The following is an 11,287-nucleotide window of genomic DNA, read 5'->3' as shown; positions in this document are numbered from 1 at the left end:
GAGTGATTTCTGGTCACAGATTAAACATATCATACAGAATCAGCTGCAGAGACCTAGCAGAAAGCCAGCCAGTGGTCTCAGTGACCCTGGGTTCTGACACGCCTAATCAAATCCTGCCTAGTCAAAGCCCTGCTGGTTTTGATTAGCATTTCACTGAAAACTGACACACTTTGGGTCATAATTTTCCGTGCATCCAATACCCAGATTAGGGGTTAGGACAAGTTTTAGCTATTTCCCTCATTTTCCATCGTGCTCCCTCGCCCATCAGTCCCCACCACCATCCTATGGTGGCTGTCCCCACGGTGTGGCCAGGTCCCAGCAGCACAGGGCAGGAGGTGCAGCACCCACAGGGCGATGCTCCCCTCAGAAAGGTGTCCCCCCACGGCAGGGACACGGCTGTGTGACACTGGGAGCCGCGTGCCACGAGGTGGCACCATGTCACTGCTAACCTGCGTGGTAGGGTCACTCCTGCAGCCAAGAGGCTTCTTCAAGACCTCACTAACCTGGTTGGGCTTTGCCAGGTTGAAATCCCCCCACTGAGCTTTTTTCCTTTTCATTTTTTTCCCCAAATAACTGGACAGTCCCATAAGATGCAGCTGATGGAGGCGGTAGTGCCACCACCCTGCCCCATGGAGCATCCTCCCTGCAGCAGCACTCATCTGTGAGAGCCTCAGCATCTCCCACAGGAGCTTGGCCACCCTGCAGCCAAGGGGACAAGGTCTGCAGGGCTACGGTGCCATCTCCTGCTGGTTACAGCTCTCCTGGGCTCCAGTCCCTGCCATCACAGTTGGCTGTTGGCACTGGGAGGGACAGCGGTGTCACGGTGGTGGCTGTGCCTGTGCTGGCTCTGCACCAGTCCTCCAGGGACTTGCACGCAGGGGAGCTCATTTCGCCTGTGGAGCTCAGTTGTTTCAGGGTAGGGAGAGTCTGACCACACAAAGCATGCACCCAGACCTCTGGGGAAATTAACATTTCTTGACTTGGCACATTGAGCTCTCCATTTTGTGAGCTTATGTGCATCCTAGAGGAAGAAATAATTGAGTAGTTTTTCTGAATAAGGTTCCCACTGTACATTTCTCAACTGTTTTGGGGTGCACCCTGGAAGTCCTGGTTTCAAGCTCTCACCTCTCCCTCAGCCAGGGCTGGCCCCTCAGACACACACTGGAACAGAGCAAAGAATTTTGCCAAAAAGCTTCTTAGTAAAGTGCATGTTCTACAGTCTGTCATTTGGAGTTTGGACCCTTCAACGGCAGCACTAAAACAAATCCAGACTGTAATAGCAGAAGAGACCTCAAGGAGAACCATGCCTGAACCCCACAGTGCAGGCACAAGATGCAGCAGGTGACATCCCCAACCCAAAGCCCTTACCCAGCACCCAATTAACACCTTGATTAGGCTCCTGATTGCCAAGTTTCCACAGCCTGACCCAGTCCTTGGGGTCCATCAGCAAAGCCCTGAATGCCCAATTCTGCTCAGGGAGCAGAGCCCCAAGACCTGAACATCCCCACCACACAGCCCTGAGCTCTACTGACACAGATGTCCTGTTGGCTTCAGGGGGCTCACACTGTGGTCGTGGGCACTGACTGCTTGGGTGCTCCGTGGAAAACAAGGTGATTGCCGCACCCCAGCCCTGCCTGGCAAAGAAAATAGAGAACAAGCAATAGGAACCTATTAGCAGAAAATCCCCCAACGGAGGAAAGTTTCTGCACATGCCTAGGAAGCTGCAGATTCCTTCTGCTCTTGCTGTAGAGCATTGAGCAACAGACCAAAAACCGTGCACTTGTGGCTGGAAAGGAAATGGAGGGAGCTGCTTGAAGTGAGCTCCGCTGGATGGGTCTGCTGTCCCTGACAGTGCGCCTAGCGCCGTAATGGACTGGTAATACTGACATTATTCCCCACACAACGCTTTGCAGCTGAACAATACATTTGCCAATTCAATTTATTCAAACAAGTTCCTAGGGAAGACAGCAAAGCAAATCCAGGTGGCAATTACAGAACTCAGACTCTGCCCCGGACTTGGGAAACAAAGGGGCAAGATATGAGAAAAATAGCGAGTTCGGCTAGAAATCCCACAGCCACAAAATCCTGAGGGCTTTTGATCACATGCTTACTGGTATTCAGCTGAAAAGCCCTGTGTCATTGGGCAAGGAGACAGAGCAGTGCTGCAATTGCTCTGCCAGGAGACTCAGCGCTTCGGAGTGTCCTTACTACAGAACCACAGAAATAAAAATACTTTGGGGGGTAGGATTTTAGTTTTATTTATTTATTTATTTATAAGCACACTGGTATTTGGGCTCTGCAGCCCATTGCAGTGAGCTGGAACTGAAGAAGAAGCACATCCAATAGCTACCAAGACTGACAGTGTTTGAGTCCCACTGCGTTGCCTGCTGTGTATGTGTACTGGAGACCGGTGGTGTGCAGGCTGCCTACAAGCTCAGATGAAGCATCTACCAGGTTCAAAGCTGGGTTTGACACCCTCAGCCACATGCTGAGTCTCACCAGCCCCAGTGCCTGTCCCTGTACCCAGGATCCAGCTCCAGGAGCAGCCTCCCAGGAGGTCAAAAGGAGAGCAAATCCTCCTAGGAACCTCTACTCTGGCTCTGCACATGCAAGAAGGGAACTTCACTTGCAGAAGCACAGCCATGGGAAATTTCCTTACTCTAGAGCCTGCGAATCCCCCAGCACCAGCTCCACCTGCCCCATCCATGGTCAGAGGGAGCCCTCAATCCTTCTGCATCTCCCCATCCCACCCCATCCCTCAGTACCAGCGGTAGCTCCTCACTCAGCAACACCAGGGATGAATTTGGCCCCAGATGTAGAATTAGGTTAAGCCAAAAGGTGGCAGCATCTTATTCAGTATTGATTTTGCATGACTATTTCTTCTATTAGCCATTTTTCTTTCTAATCATAAAATGTAAGTTTGTAAATTACAGAGGTGGAGAGTAAATGCATTGCAACCTCTGGCAAATTGGTATTTTTGCAACAACAGTAAACTTTTTCTGATGGCAGATAATTGAAGGGAGCAAGCGTCAGATACAATTCATAAAGATTTGGACCTGCTGGAATAAGACAAATGATATTTAATGTTCAGAGCTGTAAAGTAATTACGCTGGGCTCCAACATAATAAATACATAGACACAGCAAATGGAGTTTGGCTGACCAGGTGCCTTAGAAGTGATGCTGCTGCAACAGCCAGAGGATGGAGAGGGGACATCTCCCTCGGTACAGGGGGACACCTGGGGTTGGTGTCAGCCCCAGAATTGCCCTTTCTTAGGGGAGAGGTGGAGCTGCCCCCACCCGCCTGCAGCAAAGCCCCCAGGAGCAATCATCACCCTCGGCTCCTCCATGTTCCCAAAGGCACAAGAAGGCTTTGGGTACCTGGCTTCACCAGCACCTCTAGGGAGCCAGCATCTGCTGCAGATTCTCCAGCAAACCCTCAGCCTGCTGGTCTCACAGCCCAGCGGCAGACATCACCACCATCACCACCTCCTGTCCACCTCTCTGCCCAACACCCACGATCAGCTGGGAGCTGATGAAGAGGAGGGTGACTTGCTCCCCAGGGGGGTCCCTGCTCCTTACCCAGGGCACACTGACCACTGTGGGGATGGGCATCACAACCAGAGCTTGGGGCATGACTGTGGAGCAGCAGCACACCTCCCACAGCTCCATCAGCAGAGACCAGGAAGAGCCTGCAGCCTTCCCTGGTGAAATACCACTGCTCCGTCCTGTCCTGCTGGGTTTGTTCCCCCACAGAACCCAAAAGCAGAAGCCAGTAACCCCTCATCCAGCTGTAACTCTGTCCCCACCATCAGGGAAAGATCAGAGACCCCTCTGAGAAACCACTTTATCTCCCTTTTTATAACCCTGCCCCATCAGCCCTACAGTAGGCAGCAGCCAGTAACCCTTCACCCGCCAGGTCACCTCCACTGCATGTGGCATCTCGCTGTGCTTCTGGGCACATCCAGACCCTGGAAAACAAGCCCAGTGGTGCCCTATTCCACTGTGCAAACTTCCCTGGTGAGATACATGCACAGCTAAAATGCTGTTAATGCAGGTAGGCAGCACTAAATCCCAGCCACCCGTGGTCAGGCCGATAACGTGCTCAATCGAGGTGGGGGGTCCCGACCTGGCCTTTCTTTGGGGCTCCTCCAACGTGCTCAGCTCCTCCTGCTGCCAGCCACAAGCCACCAACAGGCCCCAGCCCTGTCCCTGCTCTGCCAGTGCTCCTGCCGCTGCCGCGCCTCCGTCCCTTTGAAGAAGTTGCTTAGAAATTCAGCAGCAATTATGCAAGCTTTAGTATTAAAAAATGCACGTAGATATGAAAGCAAATATGAAGCTGCTGCTGTAACGCTAGCTTTAAGCTGTCTACAGTCCCTAGAAATTCTCAGTGGGATGTTTGAGAAGGATGTATATGTGTTGACAACATTAAATGATCCATGGCTCAAGGACAGAATTGAAACCATACATCTACTTCATACAGGCGCTGATCACTGGCAGAGTGTTTTTCTTAAACTAACCACGGAAGGGCAGGCACCTCGTCCTCCCCAGAAAGGCAGGGACGGCTCGGGGAACAGAAGGTGCACACACGCTCACACCACGTCCTGGCGTGTAACAGAGCTCCAGTGAGAAAGGAGAGACACATGGACGCCATCAGCAGGAGAAATGTTCTTGTGGCTGCACCATCTTGGAGGGAAATTGAGCATGTCACCCTGGCGCATCACCCTCTTCTCAGCACCTCCCAGCGAGGCAGCGCCGCTTGCACACGTCCATGCAACATCTGGTGAGAGGATGAGGAGGGGTGGGGTGCTGTGATCCAGCCTGGAGATTTTCTGAGGCAAAAAAAAAAAAGATGTTTATTCTGCCTTCTACACCCTGGAGCACAGCCTCGGATGTCCACAAGGCTCGGTGCTGGCCCTGGCACCGCAGCGAGCTGCAGGAGCCACCAGCAGCCTTGCTCTCAGAGCTGCCTCTGGAAAGCTGCAGCCTTTTCTGCACGTGAAATTCCCAAGGACAAGGAGAAGCTGGCAGACAACATGGAGGATTAGGTGGTTCCCCAAGGAACACAAGAAACACTGCAGGAGATTGTATCGCTGCCCGTTTTGGTGGGGCGATTAGGCAGTAGTTGATGCTGGGAGAACGATTTCTGCTAGCAGGACATTTTGCAAATGTTAGCCCGGCTATTAGCCGTGGGAAGCCAGTTTCCCTGGATGAACCAAGGGCAGGTTCCTTGAGCCTGCAACCTCCTTACCCCCAAACCCAGCCCCTCCGTGGCCAGCACTCCTCCCCAGGGAGGCTCTCTCCTCACTGTCCCCAAAAAGGCCGGTGGCTGATGCCCTCTGGCTCACGATGTTTGCTGCTCTGCAGCATGCTGCTGCCAGCTGCTCCAGGGAAACCCAGCTCTGCTGCTGCTCCAGCCTCATCCCCAGCTTAGGTGCTGGTTTCCATCATTTCAGCCATTACCAAACTACAGGATATTTCTTTTCTCCCTCGTTTACGCTGAATGTTTATTTAATACGCTGGCCAGCTTCAATTAGGTCTGTGATTACTCACAGGTGACAGCTCCGGCATGACAATGTTTACTCCCAAACTGTATCCCCGGTTTGTAGCTTGTGATATATTTAAGGAGAAGTTACAAAACCATTAATTGTGAACTATCTCTACTCGTGGGAATAAAGTTTCTTTTTAAACCCAAGTGGCTAGCAACTGGGTAAAAATGTACTAGGCTTATTGACTCCTCTAGCCTAGAGATTGAGTTTCCCCTGTGAAAGACTTGTTTGGTTGAGTTTTCCAGGCCTCTTTGCTTTTTCACTGATTTGTGGAACTCCCTTTCCTTGGCCCAGAGCTACAGCCCTTGAAAAGACAGAGGAGAGGTGGCTCCTCAGCAGCAGGACAGCTCTCCTCATCCCACCACCCAAGGGGGCTGGACCAGCTGGGCCAAGGGTCCCAAGGAGAGCATCCTGCCCTTCTCATAGTCCCCTGTAGTGGACACAGCTTGGAAAAGGCTTGTCCAGCTCCTGCCCAGGACACAGCCTGGCCCTGGGGGAAGCCTCCAGTCCATGAGCTGGGTCTTGCTGCCGCCCAGGAGGGAGCATTGAAAGTGAAGGTTTAGGAGGGAGAGGAAACTTCCTGGTTTAATTCATTGAACTCTTTTGTTTCAGCCACATTTAATATCCCAGAAATTACGAGTCGCGGGGACCCGGGTGAGCTGAAGAAGAAGGCGTGATCTGTGAGGCCAATTAAGAGGCCGGTGGCACATAGTGAAACGGGAGCCCCTCGGGGGAGGCCAAGGTTACATAAATAAGCGTGCGAAGGAGCTGCACTGAATCTGCAGACACTCAGCCACTGGTGATGCCCCTCCGAGTCCGGGAAAATTAAATATAAATAATAAATGTTTAACCACACAGCAAATAAATACAATGAGGCACCTTTAAAAATTATACTAATAAACAGCGAGCTGCTGTCCTGCTGCCCAGGGTGGCTGAGCATCCTCTGCCTATGAGAGACAAAGAGCACAATGGAGGAGGGTGTCTGGGGGGGGCTCTGCTCAGCCAGGTTTTCACCCCTGTTCCACCATCCTTGCAATGAGCCACGGGACAGCGTGGAACAAAACACCCAGAGAGGCTGGAAATGGTACAAAGCTCATGAAAGGGATGCCAGGTCCTCCTGGGCTTGGCTGGACCCATCTCACCTCTGTCCTCATGGTCCCAGCAGGTTTCTTCTGGGCACCTGGGAGCAGGGTCAGGGCTCTCATCCGGGAGGAGAAGCTCAAAAACCTCCTTGTGACAATACAAATGGCCAAGGCGAGCCACCAAGTCCCCAGAATTGCTCTGTGCCAGCACTCACTTTACAATAAGAGCTCTGCCTCTTACCTTTCCTGTTTTACTGCTTCCTGGGAAGACGGAGGAAATAAATGAAATGGAGATATAAAACATAAAGGGGTCATTTATAGTTAAGCACATTAAGATGGGAACAAGAGAATAAAGCGGCGGGAATGGCTCAGCTGGGGGCCGGGAGGGACTCGTTTCCTCGCACTATCACAGCCCTTACCAGGTCACTTGGACCTTTCGTGTCCTGCTGCAGCGCTCAGTGCTGGGATGAGCACCATGAGCACGCCCCTGGGTGCTGTCTGTAAGCACCTAGCTGTCCCTAAACCCAGGCTGCTCCCGCTTCTGCTGGGGGTTATGGTTTGTAGGTGGCTTTTGTAGATGGCCAGAGCGAGCAGACCACAGCATCAGGGCAGGGAGCATCTTGACCCTTCTCACAGCACAGGCTCTGCGTAGCGATACAGCGAGGGGTTCGTCAGTCTCACCACACTGCTAATTAAATGCCGATCAAGTCCCTTCCCTATGATGTAATTTCATTTCTCCCCAAATTCTGCAGGGAAGGAACAGGACAAAAGGCCTTCCTTGCTGTGATTATACATTCCCGGGCAGTTTAATTATATTCTTCAGCTTCTTAAACACCGGCACAATCAGCCCATGGAGAGCTGCCATCCCACCACACTTACTGGCTGCTTTTCCTCCCAGCACATGGGATTTGGCTCCACATTTTCTGAAGCTCATTGGGGCCAAGCTGCCCACAGGGCTCAGCTTGGCTTGTGCCGGAGCTGGATTTGTCCCTGAGGTTTGGTCAGTGCTGTGGCAGGTGATGCTGGTGGTTGATTTTCTTCAGATCCATAGTCTGGGACCACCTCTAGCTCCCGATGAGCCCTCGTGGCTTCACAGAGACCCACATCTCACCCAGATCAGTCAGCTTCAGATGCCCAAGTACCAGCAGCAGCCCACTGCTCTTAACAAAACTCAGGGCCAGGACATGCCACCGTGCACAGAAACACCCAATTCTGGGGACAAATACAGCACCCAGAGCTCACTGCAGGTTTTGACACAGATACAAACATTCTCCAGCCTTTACATCTTTTCTCCATTTTAACTCATGGCTTCATTAGGCTAATTTGTTTCCAGGTTGGAGGATGAATAATGAGCCCCAGCCTGTGGGTGCATAATTAAGTTTTGATAGTGAATGTTTTTATCTAACCTTGTGTTCATTTTTATCCTCAGAACCTGAATTACATAGTAGAGACTTAGGGCTAAAGTTTTGCCTTCATGTTAGCTCAGAGCTGCACACCAGCATGAGATTCAGGGATGCTCCCAGGAGCAGGACAGCACCCAGGGGTGACACCGAGGAGAGAAGTGACACCAGGGGGTGGCTGCCTCATTTGGGTCTAGTCATGAGGGTAACATTAAGGGAAAGAGAAATTATTAACAACAAAATGAATGCCCCTGTCATGGTGGGTATAAGCCCCCTACATGGTTCCCAGACCATGTGGGGTCTGCCCACCAACAAGTCCCAGCGGGGTGGCACATCCCAGTGGCAAAGGTCACCCAGAGCATCGCGGTGAGTCCCACGGTCCTGCCACATTTGCTGGTGCAGTACCCAAACTTTGGGGTTTTTTGGTCCCCTCTGATATAACCAGCTTTGCTTCTATGATTGTGACACGTTCCTACAAATCCCTCAGGCTGTCCCATGTTGCCTCGTGCCCCATGGGTGCTCCTTTGGCATTACCAGACCATCAAGGTCTCCATGTGGGTCCCCCTGCTCACCAGCATTCTCCCTCAGCCTTCCCATTGCTGTTCTTTCCAGCTCTGCAGGGTTTCTGCCAGGCTTTTCCGCTGATCTTTTTGGCCTCTTGCTGCTCCTACCATTGTCACGAGGGCTTTTCCTTAATTCCCTTCTACAGGGGTGGGTTTAGGGCTAAGAAACCAGAGCAAATGCCGATGGCCTGGAGGGAGCCCCATGGGCCGAGGTCGGGAGTGATGCTGGGGTGCAGTGCTGAGGAGCAGGAGCGGGCCGGGCAGGGGCAGGTAGTTAGTGCAGATGTTAATGGCACCATTGTTTATACGGAGGGATCGGAAGGGGTCTCCTGGGTCAGCTGGGGCATTGCCCTTCAGTAACTCAGTCCCTGCTCAAACTGTCCCGAGGGTATTTTTAGTCGATTCATGAAGCCTTTTAGGAATTCGGCCCGGCAACCTCCTTCAGCAAATGATTCTTTTGCCTAATTGCCTTCACTTTCTGCATGCCCTGTTTTAATGCTGCCTTTAAAGTTTCAGGCTTTGTCTTCCTCTGGCACTGGCATCCACAGCTCAGTTTTAATAGCTGTTTTCCCTATTCCTACTTTTTTATCAGCGCACGGCAAGAGGGACCCCACCAGGAGACGTCTGTGCATGGGCTGGGGAAGGGGGCCAGGCGGGGAGGTGACCCCGAGGCACAGCATCCCCTTTCCGCAAATAAACGCCCAGCAGCAGAGCTGGGGACAGAGCTGCAGGTTACCCCTCAGCATTCCCACCATGCTGAGCAGCTGTTTGGAGGGTCCCTGTTTTCCTTGAAGTCTTCAGCTTTAACTACTATTGAAATAGTGGCAGACGGTGAAGAAAGAGAATTAAGCTGTGATTGTTGTTACCAATTTTTTCTCAATCATTAGTTTTCTTCTATTAAAATCCACTGCTCTGTGCTGTGTCATCACCGCTTTATTATTTGCAACTGAGCCAATTTTGAGCACATAGCAAGGATTTTTTTTTAGAGACAAGGTAGTGGGAAAGGCAACAAAGACAGGAGTCAAGGGGCAGCTACCAGCACGTGTGCCCCAGTTGAAGAGGCTGCTGTGCCTGCCCTTGCCCTCTCTGCCCTGTCCCTGTAGACCTGCCTGCTGCTGGCTCGTGTGGTTGAATTAACCAGGAGGTTAAACATGAAGCTTTTGGTAACCAGACTTGATCCCTTGGGTGTGTGTTATGGTTACAAGGAGGTAACATCCAGTGTGGGGTAGCACAGGGCAGAAGCACTTTGCTAGCGTTGGCCTCGCATCGACCTGCTCTGCACCCATTTTCCTTTCCATCTTCTCCGGTTTGGGCAAAAGCAGAAGGTGGGAGATAGCTCACATCTCCCTGTTCTGTGTGACGTTATTCAGCTGCAAACTTAGCAGAGGATTTACCCTGGGAATGTCTTTGTGTGTGCAACTTCTGTGTGAAGAGACAAGGAAGGGGGAATCCTGGAGCCAGGAACCTGAGCTGAAGAACCTCCATGAATCCCTGGGATCATCCAGGCAGAATTTATTTAAAGAAACTGCAGAAGCACAAGCTTTAGAAGACAATTTCTTTTTCCCAGGAATGCTATATTTTAGAGAAAAAAAAATAACTGTAAAATGAAGATGGCCTGATTTGATGAAGTCAGCAGAGCTGTAGGCAGGACGAAGACCATGCTCTCCACAGCAGTCTCCAATTCATCACCAGAGCCAGCTGGTAAATATTTGCTTCTTCTAGTGATCAGCTGAAAGGTTCCCCCATTCCCACAATACTATTATCTTTGCAAATTACTTTTATTCTACTGAAAAGCAAAAAGCTAAATCCAGACTGTTTTTAATTGAAAACAAAGAGAAGAAAAGGAAAAAGGCTTTAAAAATAATAAAACCATGGGCTGTACTTTAAATAAGTACTTTCTAATTTACCCCTATGTAGTTTCATACTTAAAAAACTCTGATAACAGGGTATTTCTGTGTAATGCTATCTATCCTCTGCTGGGCAAATTGATCCTATCAGAGCCAAGTGGATTCTCAGGGCAGAGGTGAGCAGCTCTTAGCTTTTCTTCCTTCTCCAGCAGAAACTGGAAGCTCCACCATGCCCCACAATACAGCCATGATTTTGGGGTGTTTGCACAGGACTGGGCATCCATAGCAAACTGGGGGTGCATGGACAGAGCTAAGCGGGGCAATGGGATGCCTGGCGGCCTGAAACCACATCGCTCCGGCCTTTGCTCTGGGTGACTGAGGCACACAAGGACAAGCAAGTCCTACTTAGCTGTGTTCTTGGCAGGTCCCAGAGGACTGACATTTGGGGAAAACAACCAGGCTGAGCGTGGTGCAGTACTGGAAAGGTTCTCAGAGAGGTCCCGGTTCCTCCATCCTCTGGGGATGCTCAGCTCGATGCACAAAGCCCGGCTTGCCACTGAACTTGGCCTCTCCAGGAGCAGAGGTTTGATCAGAGCCCTCTGCACACGCCTGCCAGCCCCTGGCTCTGCAATGCTCGGGGCCCTTTGTCCCAGCACAGCTCCGTGGGGGCCAGCAGCGGGCCACTTTCAGACCCGGGGGACCCCAAAACCTTTGGTGCTGGCTGCCACCAGGAGAGCTCTGCCCCCAGCAGTCACTAATGCCCGCTTCTCAGAGCACTTCGAGTTTTCCTTGAGGAGGAAGGCGGTGTTCAAAGCCTTTCCAAATTATACAGAGGCCTTTGTTATTTC

Source organism: Aythya ferina, assembly GCF_964211825.1.
Source record: "Aythya ferina genome assembly, chromosome: 15".
NCBI lineage: Eukaryota > Metazoa > Chordata > Aves > Anseriformes > Anatidae > Aythya > Aythya ferina.
The sequence above is the reverse complement of the archived record's forward strand: the minus strand, read 5'-3'. Positions refer to the sequence as shown.